Source organism: Malus sylvestris, chromosome 2 (genome assembly GCF_916048215.2).
Source record: "Malus sylvestris chromosome 2, drMalSylv7.2, whole genome shotgun sequence".
Classification (NCBI taxonomy): domain Eukaryota; kingdom Viridiplantae; phylum Streptophyta; class Magnoliopsida; order Rosales; family Rosaceae; genus Malus; species Malus sylvestris.
This window is the reverse complement of record NC_062261.1, coordinates 15,529,558-15,542,932: the sequence shown is the minus strand read 5'-3', so window position 1 is coordinate 15,542,932 and position 13,375 is coordinate 15,529,558.

Genomic DNA, 13,375 nt, shown 5'->3' with positions numbered 1-13,375 from the left:
TGTCCTTGATGAGACATATGTCCCTGAAGAGACAGAAGTACATGAAAGCAAAGAAATATCCATAAATTATGCATGTACTAATGAATTGTGGGATCGAAATGAAATAATCATCGATGACATGTTTGCATTTGCAATAGCCACTGAAATTATCTTAAGTGATGATATTGAGCCCCGATCTGTTGATGAATGTAAACAGAGACAAGATTGGCCTAAGTGGAAAGATGCAATCCAGGCAAAATTAAATTCCTTGGAAAGACGAAGTGTTTTTGGACCAATAGTTCAAACCCCGCCTGGTGTGAACCCTGTAGGTTGCAAATGGGTATTCACAAGGAAACGCAACGAGAAAAAATGAGATTGCAAGATATAAAGCACGACTCGTTGCACAAGGTTTTTCACAAAGACCTGGAATTGATTATGAAGAGACATACTCTCCTGTAATGGACGCAATTACGTTCCGTTACTTAATAAGTTTGGTGATTTCAGAAAAACTTGACATGCGACTTATGGGTGTCATCACCGCGTATCTATATGGAGAATTAGATACTGACATATATATGAAAGTCCTAGAAGGACTTAAGTTGCCTGAAGCAACTAACAAACCCCGAGGTATGTTCTCAATCAAATTAAGGCGATCACTATATGGGTTGAAAGTTGAAACAATTTGGGCGAATGTGGTATAATCGTCTCAGTGAGTATTTGATTAAAGAAGGATATGCCAACAATGTCATATGCCTTTGTGTGTTCATTAAGAAATCAAATACTGGATTTGCTATAGTGTCAGTATACGTCGATGATATGAACCTAGTTGGAACCCCTGAAGAGCTCAATAAGACTGCTGAATATCTGAAAAGCAAATTTGAAATGAAAAACCTTGGGAAAACAAAATATTGTCTCGGCCTGCAGATCGAGCATTGTGCTAATGGAATTTTGGACCATCAATTAGCATACATTGAAAAGATATTGAAGCGATTTGGCATGGACGAGGCTTATCCACTTAGCACCCCAATGGCCGTTCATTCTTTGGACATTAAGAAATATCCATTCCGTCAAAAAGAAGAAAATGAACTGGTCCTTGGTCCAGAAGTACCATATTTGAGCGCAATAGGTGCTTTATTGTATTTAGCACAATGTACTAGACCAGATATAGCTTTTTCAATTAACTTGTTAGCCAGGTACAGCTCTACTCCAACAATTCGTCATTGGAAAGGAGTCAAAGATATTCTACGATATCTTCGTGGGACAACATATATGGGTCTCTTCTACTCAGACAAGCTCACAAATGATCAGATCCTTGTTGGATACATAGATGCTGGTTTTCTCTCTGATCCGCATAAAGCCCGCTCACAAAATAGATATGTGTTCACTTATGGGGATACTGCAATTTCATGGCGTTCAACGAAGCAAACGCTAGTTGCTACATCTTCCAATCACTCGGAAATAATTGCTTTACATGAAGCAAGTCGTGAATGCTCTTGGTTAAGATCAATGATCCATCACATCTGAAATTCATGTGGTCTACCTTCAAGGACAGACACTCCAACTGTCATCCATGAAGATAATGCAGCCTGTGTCGCCCAGATGAAGGAATGATTCATCAAAGGTGATAAGACTAAACACATATCTCTAAGATTTTTTAGTGCACATGAGCTTCAGAAGGGTAAAGTTATTAAAGTCAGACAAATTCGTTCCAATGAAAATTTAGCAGACTTGTTCACCAAATCTCTACCAAAATGCACATTTTAGAAGTTGGTGCAGGGAATCGGATTACATCGGCTTACAAATTTGAAGAATGCGGAATCAGGGGGAGATACAATTCAGGGGGAGCATCCATGATACATGTATGTTGTACTCTTTTTCCTTCGATTAGGATTTTTCCCACTGGGTTTTTCCTATCAAGGTTTTAACGAGGCAACATAAACATGCTCACCACCATCCAGGTAAAGTTGTACTCTTTTTCCTTCGCTATGGTTTTTTCCCACTGGATTTTTCCAAGCAAGGTTTTAATGAGGTAACTGATACTGATATGTGGGCATCCAAAGATGAGTGTTGTAAATAATGGGTATGTTTGCCCACATGTGTATAGTTAAGTACCACATGTGTATAGTAATGTGTATAGTAAAGTATCACATGTGAATAGTAAGTTTTGTAAGTTTCCATTGAAATGGCTTTATAAATAGAGCACTTAGATTGTTCAAATAAAGAGAACATTAAGAAGAGAAAAGGAAGAGAAAAACATCTAATAGCAATAATATACATTACTTCCTCTGCAACAGCTTGTGTTGGTATAATACTCTGCAACTGCTTCGTTCCTGTCTCGAGTAAAGGTTATCTCTCTAAATTTTGCCTATTTATAACAAAAGAAATTTACAAAAATAGTTAGCTAGGAAAAAGCGGGTCAGTTTTCGAGTCTAAATATATAAACTCTTTTTATTAGGTTAGAAGAAAAATGAGCTAACTGTAGCAATGGGGTTATCAGCTAGCACCCAGTCACATTTTTGCTTATATATGGTCGTCAAATTGGTCCTTGTTACACTTTAGTTCTTTTGGTCAGTTCTTATCTTCTTTTTGGTAATTACCTTAGGGTTTTTTTTCCATGTATTTTTACTCCTCTTTGTAAACCTTTATAGAAAATAAATTAAGATTGATGAGAATTCAAAGTAATTACTTTTTAAGTAGCTAAAGTAGAAAACGTTCCATTTGATTAATTAGTCTCAACATCCATGTAATCGATCGACTTCCCTCCAAAAGTTCCCATCCAAGCCCGATCTCCGCTCCTCCCAATAGGGGTGGGTTGGAAAAACCGAAAACCAAAAAAAACCGGACCGAAAACCGAACCGAGGCTGAAAAAAACGAACCGAATTTGGTTGGTTTGGTTTCGGTTTCTGAGGTTTGGAAACCGAACCGAACCGAAGTTAATTTAGTAATTAATAATCCTAATTCTAAAATAACACCGTTTTCACCCTGAAATGTAACCTAAACCTAGGTCCCTAACCCTTATCTCTCGGTCTCGCCTGTTTTCCCACTTCTCAGTTCGCGTAGCAGCCCACAAACTCCACTTCTCCCCCAAATTCGCCCACTCCCACTCCAACCTCTTCAACATTGTTATCTCCGCCCGCCCCTCCTCCATCCGCATCTACGCCTTCCACTTCCTCGACGACACTGCCCCCTCCAGATCCTCTTCTTTTCTGGCTCTGAGCTCGACGCCTTCGGCTCCGACATCTCTGAGAAGCTTCTCAAGTCGTGCTAGAAGGTGCTCATGTTGTCCAGCTTTTGGTTCAAGGACGAGTGGGCCCCAACCCCCGAGATTCCCTGAAATTCAATCGATTGTTGCTTCTGCACTTTTGATCGCAAACCCCAAACCCCAAATCCCTAATCCCTAATCCAAATCAGAAGCAAAAGCAATTTGAGGACTCAACCGACGACGATTCATATTCATTGCCTTCCTCAGCTCCGAGGAATCCGAGTGCTCTTCGAAAAGGCACCATCGCAGAAAAGATGATGTTGGTTCGAGAAGAGAGAAGGAATGGAGAGAGAAACGGAGAAGCAAGAGAGAGACGAAGAGAAGGAAATCAAAGAATAAGAGGGCTTATGGTGTTGATGACGGCGATGAGTCCGGTTCTAGGAGGAGTGCTGACGATTCAGAGCCAGGCCGGAGTCGGCTCGATCCGCAACCCGTTTTACGAGAATTGTTCATCGAATTTCCCAATGTTGGGAATGATTTGAAAAAGGTACATTTACACCACCAAGTAATTTTGTTCAGAATCAGAATTGTTGGATTAGAATTCATGTATCAAATGAAACTCTCAAGATTTGATTAATTAGAGACGACTCCAATCTTTTCCCGCCATGAAACTGATGATAATTTCATTTACTTTTTGTTGTTGTTTAGCTATGGAATTAAGTTTGAATATTAACTAGAAAATTTCCAATCTTTTCCAGCCATGACATTCTGCTGATTGTCAGTTATTTTTGGGGTTAAAATTGAATTGAAAATTGGTACAAATAGCAGGTGAGGATCAAGGTGTTTATGCCCAGCGACGAACCCATACTCTCGTTTAATTTTCTGTTATACTTATACAGTTTTAGAGGTTTGGTTTGAATGTTTGCTCTCTGTGGTTGTTTGAATGTTTGCTCTCTGTGATTGTTTGGACCATTGTTGCACTGCTCTCTGCAGCAAGGCTCAATTGAAAGAAAAATCAAAATTCCCAAAAAAAAAAAAAAAAAGAGGAGAAAAACCGAACTGGGCCGAAACCGAACCGAGAAAAACCGAACCGAATACAAACCGATAGAAAACCGAACCGAATAGTAAGTTCGGTTCGGTTTCCGGTTTTGGCCAAAAACCGAACCGAACGGAACCAAACCCACCCCTACCTCCCACGGCCTATACTCTCATTTCTTCACAACGTAGCTCACCATCTTCCTCTCCCCAACCCCGGCACCACCACCACACACAAAATTGGACCGCTAGCTGTTACAATTAACCTAAGGAAAAAACTGTTGTTTCTACATCAATAGCGAGACATAAATCAAAATACCAGTTAAAATTAACCAATTAAAGAGGATGTTGCCAATGGTAAGTGTAAGACCAAGGCAGTGAAAAACATTAGACTATTTATCAAAAAGAAAAAGAAGAAGAAGAAATAAAGGACAAAGATAAAGGATGGTGGATGATTAATTAATGCATGAAAAAAAAGGACTAGCATTATATGCCCAAATTTTTTTTCGTATATCAATAGCGTTAGTGTGGTAAATAGTTAGTTGTTAGGAGGAAGAGGAGCTGGTGAGAATTGAACACGCACCAGGGTGCATATGTATGATTGCTTTCCTATCATTGCTATAAAGTGTCATGCGCTTGTATGGTTGAATCTTAATTTGGTTTCTTGCTCAATTATGTCTGAACCTCTACTATGTATCGTGGCATTATTGTGTTTTTTTTTTTTTTTTTTTGTCAAACTATATATTTTGTTAGATTAGATGTTAGATTAGTAGCATTATTGTTTAGACTTTTATGACAAGAAAAAACGGTTTAAACATTATTATGATAATAAAAGCCTAAAAGGTTGGGGTCACACAAGGTCCCAAACCCTAATTTTAGCTTTAAAGATCTCTAAGTTCATTTTCAGCTTCCGTCACTATAGTTTAGAAAAATTATAATTAAACATAAAAAAAAAATACATAAAGTTTACAATATTAAAATCTCTAAAAGTTAAGTAATGATCTCGTTGACATACATCATGTTTTATGTTTAATAGTGAGAAAATGTTACGGCTGAATTATATATACGAGGGTACAGCTGCATGCAGCTGCTACGAACATGCTCTTACATGCTTGTGATCTGGATTTCAGGAATAAAAATCAGAAACTTCTGCACCGCAAGGATGGGGAATGATCTTTAATTATTGGCATGCAAGTGCCTAGTTGGACATATGTCTAAGCATGCATAAAATTTTCACCAACTTTTAAGTCTCTAGTAAATGGAGAGGGCTAAATCCTAAAATTTAAGAATTTAGGTGTTTTTGAAGCCCGGAAAGGTGTTTTCGAAGCCCGGGAAGTGCTGCAACTTGGTCTTAGATGGCGGGTGGGAAATGGGAAAAGTATAAATATTAGGGAGGATCCATGGTTCCCTAAACCTTCGACTTTTAAAGTTAATCCGAAGGTAACTCTTGAAGGAACTATGGTTAGTGACTTAATTGACCCGTCTTCTAACTCCTGGAGGACTGAGATGATCTCGGACGGGTTCAATCAGGTTGATGTGTTACTGATTTTAAGCATACCCCTAAGTCAAGTTGGCATTGATGATCGGTTGGTGTGGCACCACACTACGGATGGAGTTTATTCAGTCAAAACTGGGTACGGCTTGGCTATTAAACTGATGGAAGCTGGAGCGTTGGGACGAAAAGGCAGGGGCGCCCCCAGTGATTTTAACAAGCTAAATCTGGTATGGAACAATATTTGGAGACTAAAGGTTCCAAATAAGATCAAGATTTTCATATGGCGCTATTGCAATAACGCTCTGGCTGTTAGACGGCACATGAGAATTGACAATGTATGTGGTGTTTGTAATACTTTCAACGAAACCGAAAACCATATGTTTTTCCGGTGTGAGATTAGTCATGTCTTCTGGTTCTGTTCTCCTTTGCATTTAAATTCGTACATCCTGGAAGGAAGTGATTTCTTGGATAGCTGGGGAAAATTTTGTGCCCAGGTTAAGAATAGGGACAATGCGGACGAAATCTGCCAAGATTTTGCTTTTGGCCTGTGGAGATTGTGGAAAAATAGAAACGAGGTAGTTTTCAACGGGATCCATCGTCAGCCGTTGGAGATTTTGGAGACTTGGAGAAAAAGCATCACTGAGTATAGAGCCTCTGAGGCTCCGGAGCCTGCTGATAATTGCCTTAGGGTGACGAAGCCTATAACAGATTCTGGAAAAACTAGTGGTATGTGGCAGAAACCAAGGTATGGAACTATCAAGATAAATACTGACGCGGCTTGGTGTAAGAATACAATGCGTATGGGGGTGGGTTGGCTGGGTCGTGATTTTGCTGGACTGCTTCAAGCTGCTGGAGGGTCTGGCATCGGCTACTGTCACAGTGCAGCTGCCGCGGAAGCTACTGCCATTAGGGCAGCCTTGATGGCCTGTATTGACCATGGGTTTGATGATGTTATCATTGAATCTGATGCGAGAATGATTATTCTGATACTGAAGAAGGAAGTGCTGATTGATTTTAGTATTGAATGCATTCTAGGAGATATTGAGATTCTAGCGCAAAAGTTGATGTCTGTTTCCTTTGCTTTTGTGTCTAGAGAGGGCAATCGTGCTGCTTACTCGGTGGCTAAGTATGTTTTTAAGGAAGGTCGATCTTTTACTTGGGACTGTATTGGCCCTGCTTTTTTGTTTAATTTCCTTACCCAGGATGTAAACATCTCTATTCGTCTTTAATATATTTCTATCTTTGGTTAAAAAATAAAAATAAAATTTAGCATGCACACATAAAACTTCCTCCAACCTCAAACCCAAACCAAACTTATATGTAAGCTTAGGCTAGCCTAAATTTGAATAGGACTCATAGCGCTAGTGGACGCACTCAATATGCTTGAAGCACAAGGGTCTGACCCGACGCCCGAAATGCACATGCACGGGCTAATTGATACGGGCTCTTGTGTCACCTACTTTTGCAATGAGCCAACAACTTTTTTCTCATCCAATGGTTTGTCACGGTTTAAATTTTTTCTTTTTTCAGTTAATTGTTTTGTATTGAGGGCTGGTTTGGTATTGTTGTGTCTTGAAAAAAAAAACTACTTCTACTATGCTGTGAGAATAAGCTCATTTATGCTGCTTCACGTTTTCAGTTTTTTTTTTCACCCTAAACTGTGAAAATAAGTTGTTTTTAAGTGTTTACCAAACACCTTTTTGAGTTCAGGTTTTTTTTATACCCACTTTTTATAAAAGCACCTCAGTACCAAACCAGTACTAAATGCAACAATTGAGATCAAATATGATCAAGTCCAGTGGTAAGTTTATAGATGATTTAAAGTCCAAACTGAAATTCAATGGCTAAAATAATGAAAAGACTCATTTAACTCATATTCTACCGCAAACAAATATTTTGGTGTTTGTAGGAACTAGAAAGACGTTGAAGTGTTGTTAGTGTAATGTGTTGAAAGATGTTGGTTGTGTGACTTTACATATATATTTTGTTGGAATCTAAATATTCTGAAGTTAAAAATGATCATAAAAATAACTTAAGATAACGTGTATAAAATTATTTAAAAAAAAATATTTCTACATCTATAAAATATTTGGCACAAGTAGTTTACCAAAGTGTGATCTCCTAATATTTTTCTAAAATAATGTGTAGAGTAAGAATATGTAACTTTTAGTAGAAGAGAGCATTTTACCGCAACCAAGGTAAGATTTTGAACTACCGAATCTCTTCTATCTTGGGAATTATATTATTCCATGCTATTTGCTGTGATTGATGCGACTTATAGGGAGAAAATTAGTATATAATAATTGTACTTTATCATGTATTATATAATCTTGTTTTAAAAGCCAAAGTGTTGTAAAATCGACTGTGGGTGCAGTGGAATAAATGAAACAAGACACAAAATTTACGAGGTTCCTCTACAGTCAGTGTAACTGGAGTACGTCCTCGGGGCAGCAGTGGTGCTTTCATTATAATTTGGAATAATAGGAGTACAAAGATAACTCTCTTTAATCTCCCCTTCATTTTCCTCTTCTTCCTCTTCTTTCCTCTCTCTCTTTCACTCTTCTCTCTTCCTCTTCCGTAAGTCACTCGCCTCTTCTTCTCTTCTTTAAATATATAAACAAAAGAAAGCACTATTCACTTTACAACTTTTCCACAAATGAATAGTAAAAATACTGTGCATAAATAGTAACAAACTATTCATGTGGGCCATCCACATATTATTCACAACACTCCCCCTTGGATGGCCACAAGTCTTCGATTGACTCTGTAAAATCTTGATCTGTTTTGAATGCTCCCTCTGATGAGTATCTCCCCCTGATTTCAAATCATTTAGGCTGATCTTTGATCATTCTGCTTTAGTCTCTTAGTAAGAAGAGTTGCCGAAAGAGGTGTTTTACTTGTTAACTTTCCACAGGCTTTTTCTTGAACTGGGTTGGAGGGCCTTCTGCTAGACTTGATCCAAAGGTTTGAATTTACTCCTTTTATCTGGAGCGGAATTTGATTCAAAAGTAGTGAACACTTGATCTTGAATCGGACTTGTGATTTCTTCAAGGTCCTTCGAGGTTTGATCTTGAATGAAATTGAACCATGAGGAGCTTCATGTGGCAAGTGATCTTCAGTTTTGTCAGGGATGAATCAGCACACGTTTGTTGCGCTTGTCTCCACATGCTTCAATGTATCATTTTCACTTTCCTTACTTGCTCCCCTTGCTTAAGTAGTATTTTCCCTGCTTTTCCCCATGCATGTGTGGCATCTTCTCCGGCAGTATTTGCCCTCTGATGCCGGAGTGGAGTGCAACCCTTGCATTTGGATGGTTCATCACTTCTTGGTGACTGGAGACCCAGCTCGAACAACAGTTGAAGATGACTACTCGAGAGCTAGGTAAGCAATCAAGAAATGTTCCAGGCAGTCGGTTCCTTACCGGGAGTTTGAGTGGAGGTTCCGACATATTGCTTTCTTTATCCTTGTCTTTGCAGGCAAGAACAAGGACAAAGGAAAGGACAGGGAGATTGCATGATATGAGATAATCTTGCTCTGGTCCCTGAAGATATGTGATAATCTTGCTCTGGTGTGACATGTTTGAAGAGGTATTCTCGGAGAGGAAGAAAACTGAGTATTTCGAGATGCTATGTTGAAGATGCATTCTCGGAGATGAGGAAGAGTTAGGTATTCTTGCAGTGTTGCAGGTCTGCCTTGTTATGGAGAACAGAGGTTGACATATATAGAGATTTCTCAATAACAAGTGGTGGTGCTGTGCTTTTACTCTTGTCAACAACTATGGTGTAAATAGAACAGTAAGATTTACGCGTTTTTAACTTTGTCAGAGATCTTTGACAAAGTTGCACGCGATATCTGAAAAGATGAGATTACATCTGAAAAATGCCAATGAATTTTATTCACGAAAATCTGGCTCTTGAAATTCGAAGAGCGGTGCCTCATCGATCTTTGAACAAGTGGCTCTGCTGCCTCTTCTTTTATAGAGACATCAATTGTGTTCAAGAGTATGCTCAGAAAGTTGCTGCCTGTAGAAATTTCCCCTATCTTGCACCTTTGAAATTTTATTTGACCTCTGTTTTTCCTTCATCATTTCTGAAAAATGACTTGCCCATCTAACATTTGCTTAGATTTGAGTCTTAGGAGTGATACAGACGAGCAGCGTCAGGATAATATATGGCGCCCGTCCTTCTTATCTTCTAATGGTCCTCTTACGGTTGGGGACTCTGTGCTGAAGAATAACATAACCGCTACTGTGGTAGCTAGGAATCTTCTCACTCTAAGGGATAATAAGATCCTTTCAGAACGGTCTGAAGAGTCGGCCGTTCAAGACTCCTTGGCTCTCAGTGTTCAGTGTGCTGGCTCTATGTCCAATATGGGCCAACGCCTACTTGCTCAAACTCGCCAAATTGAATCATTGATGGCAGATGTGGCAAGTCTTAAACAAGAGATCAGAGGGCTCAAGCACGAGAATAGGGTGTTACACGTGCTTGCAAATAGTTACTCTACGAGCATGAAAAGAAAGCTCGTCCAACTGCAGGAATCCGAAAGTCGGATTCAAAGTGATCACCAGAGGTTCGTTGCTAGATTCCGAAAACAACTGATGCCTTCCCCTTCTAGTGTTTTGCTAAGTACTGGGGTGCCACATGATCAATCTCCAGTGCCTCCCCCTTCTGGGGTACTTCCGAGTACTGAGGCTTCACATGAGCAACCTTTGTGAAGGCTCCATCTTGTTTATTTGTTTTAACTCATGTGTATGTACATATCTGTAATTTCTTGGAGATATTAATAAATAAGCTTTATTTCATTCAATGTATTGTGCCAAATACAATAAAGCATATACTTCACTAAGATGTGGTACTTCTGGACCAAATATTAATTTATCTTTACCCTCACGAAGATAAATGATTATTCTTAGTGTCTTCATCATATGAGTATTCAACTCATAATCTTCAATCCATATGGTTCTTTTAATATCATAAATATCATGGATAAGATTCTTGTTGGTAGATTGTTCGATCTGCAGCTTGAGACAATAATTCCTTCAACACTTTATAATTTTTCTAGACTCTTCAGGATTCCCAATTTAATATCATCAACTCTTCAAGAGTTATAATTTAATGTCATTGACTCTTGCAAGAGATTTTAGTATGTTGCAACAATATCATAATGATAGTACTCACTAAGGCAATTTATATCATCCATTGGTATTGAGTACATATTTTATGTTTTACCCTTCAGAGGCTTACTTCAAGCAATTTGAATCCTTCAAGGGTTTTCTACACTTCATGACACATTTTCCTTTGGAATTTATACAGAGCAATTTGCTCCCATGTATACTTGAGGGATTTACTTATGGAGATATAATGTGGGCGACTCACAACCCTTCGTATATAATTCTCCATTTATATAAACTTGTTTACAACCTTGTGTCATATCATGTAAGTGTATTACACTGTATTACAAATGCCCATATATAACCTCCTTGGTTCAATATCTTTTGGCTATTTGTATTGTATTCAAATATATATAGGTTCATTTGCCCACGTTCTTACAAAATTGTAATGGAATTGCCTTTCTCCATTTTGGCCAATAATTTTTTTTTTGTCGACAAACAAAAGAACGTGACTCAATATTAACACAGCTCATTGATGAATTTAGTAGCTACTTGTAAAAACCAAAATTAACATTGGTTATCATCAATCCGTGATCTCATATTCTCATGTGCATGCGCATGCATAAAAGCTTTTCATTTCTTTGGATATCCATTGCCTCTTCAAGGGCATGACGCTATCTCTTCCAGGATAGTCATAATTTAGAGAATGTGGATCATAACCTCCTCTTGAGCGTTATAGAGCTTGGATTTTAATCTCCACTTCCGGGAGTTGAGTCATTGGAACCTATGTGTCTATTATGCTCTATGTATGAGACATCAACATTCCCATGTCTGTGGATTGTCCTATCTGGGACGTGTATCCATGCGGCGACTGTCATGCTTCTGGCATGCAACAGTTATGCTTCGGGAATGCAATAGTTCAGTAGTGCCATATTATTCTTCTTTCGAATAACTGAACCTTTTGAGTCTAAAAATCTGCCACGCTTCAGGCGTGCAACAGATAAATCATTTACTGTCTCATTATTTTATCCAACAGAGACATCAATTCTTGTAGGCACATTTGCAGTAAGTATATATGATTTCATCACTTTCGTTGCATCATTCAATTATTCATATTTCATTTTCTAATTGATTGCTTCGTGAATCAAAATAAGACAAATTCTCTTCGTTCTTCTGGAACGGTCTTTTCTCATCATTCTTTTGGAATGATATTTTCTCATCGTTCTTCTGGAACGATATTATTTTCTCCCCCTATTGGCAGGAAAATTGTCTTATCAAAATGACAGTCCGCAAACCATGCGGTAAACATATCCCCAATCAAGAATTCCAAATATTGAATGATAGATGATGTTCAACATCAATGCCCATTTCAGTACGTTGTGGCAGTGCAATAGGCACATAGATAACACAACCAAAAACTCGTAAATGTATAATGTTTGGCTAGTTCCCAAACACGAGTTGTATTGAGCAATATTGATGGTTGGAAACTGGTCTCATCCGAACTTAATAATGCGTCATGTAAAATGACATGTCCCCATGTAGAAAACTGGTAATTTCGTTTTCATGAGCAGAGCGCGGGTAATCAATTTTATCCGCTTAATAAATGCTTCTGCTAAACCATTTTAAGTATGGACATAAGGAACTTCTGGTCCTTATTAAATAGTCTATGGACTGAGACTTTTATGACCTTTATTATAATTAAGTTGAGGCACTGTGGCACTTCAAACTTAAGGTACTTATCAAGAAACTTCATGTCTGATCTTGAGGATCTAGGGACTTCATGTTTGATCCTTTTGCATGATGGAACTTCGGGTCCTATCATTTTATGTGATGAGGATCAAGAAACTGCAGGTTCTGATCTAATCAAGGAACTCTGAGTCCTTGTTATACTCATCGTAACAAAAGATAAATACAATAAATAAATTAAAGCAATAGGCGGTAATTCCAGCCATAGTAAATAAATTGAACAATAAATAAATTAAAGCTTGTGACAATGGCTTTAATTCAGCACCATTCACATAAATCAAAACTTAAAGCAGTAGGCGGTAAAACCGTCCATGATAAATAAATTGCTGTAAAGTAAATAAAGCTTGTGACAAGGGCTTTAATTCAGCACCATTCACATAAATATCAAAGCTTTAAAGCAAAGGGTAATAATTCTACCCACTGTAAATAAATTACTTTAAATAAATAGAACTTGTGAAAGTGTTTTAAGCCAACACCATTCATATAAATAAATATATACATATTTTCTTCTTTCTTTTCAGATGGTGTAACACCATCCAAAAACCTTTACCTTTATTTTATTATTATTATTTTCTTATTCATTTTTTCACATGGTGCCGTGCACCATTCAAAAACTTTGCTTTGCTTTTTGTTTTTTGTTTTCTTTCACATGATGCAACGCATCTTTCCAAAGCTTTGGCCCCCATTTCTCCATTTTTAATTATTATTTTTCATTCAAATGGTGCAGATGCACCAGGCACCAAAACCTTTTGTTTCTTTCCTTTTCAAATGGTGTTGTGCATTATTGCCTTTTTCAGATGGTGCCATG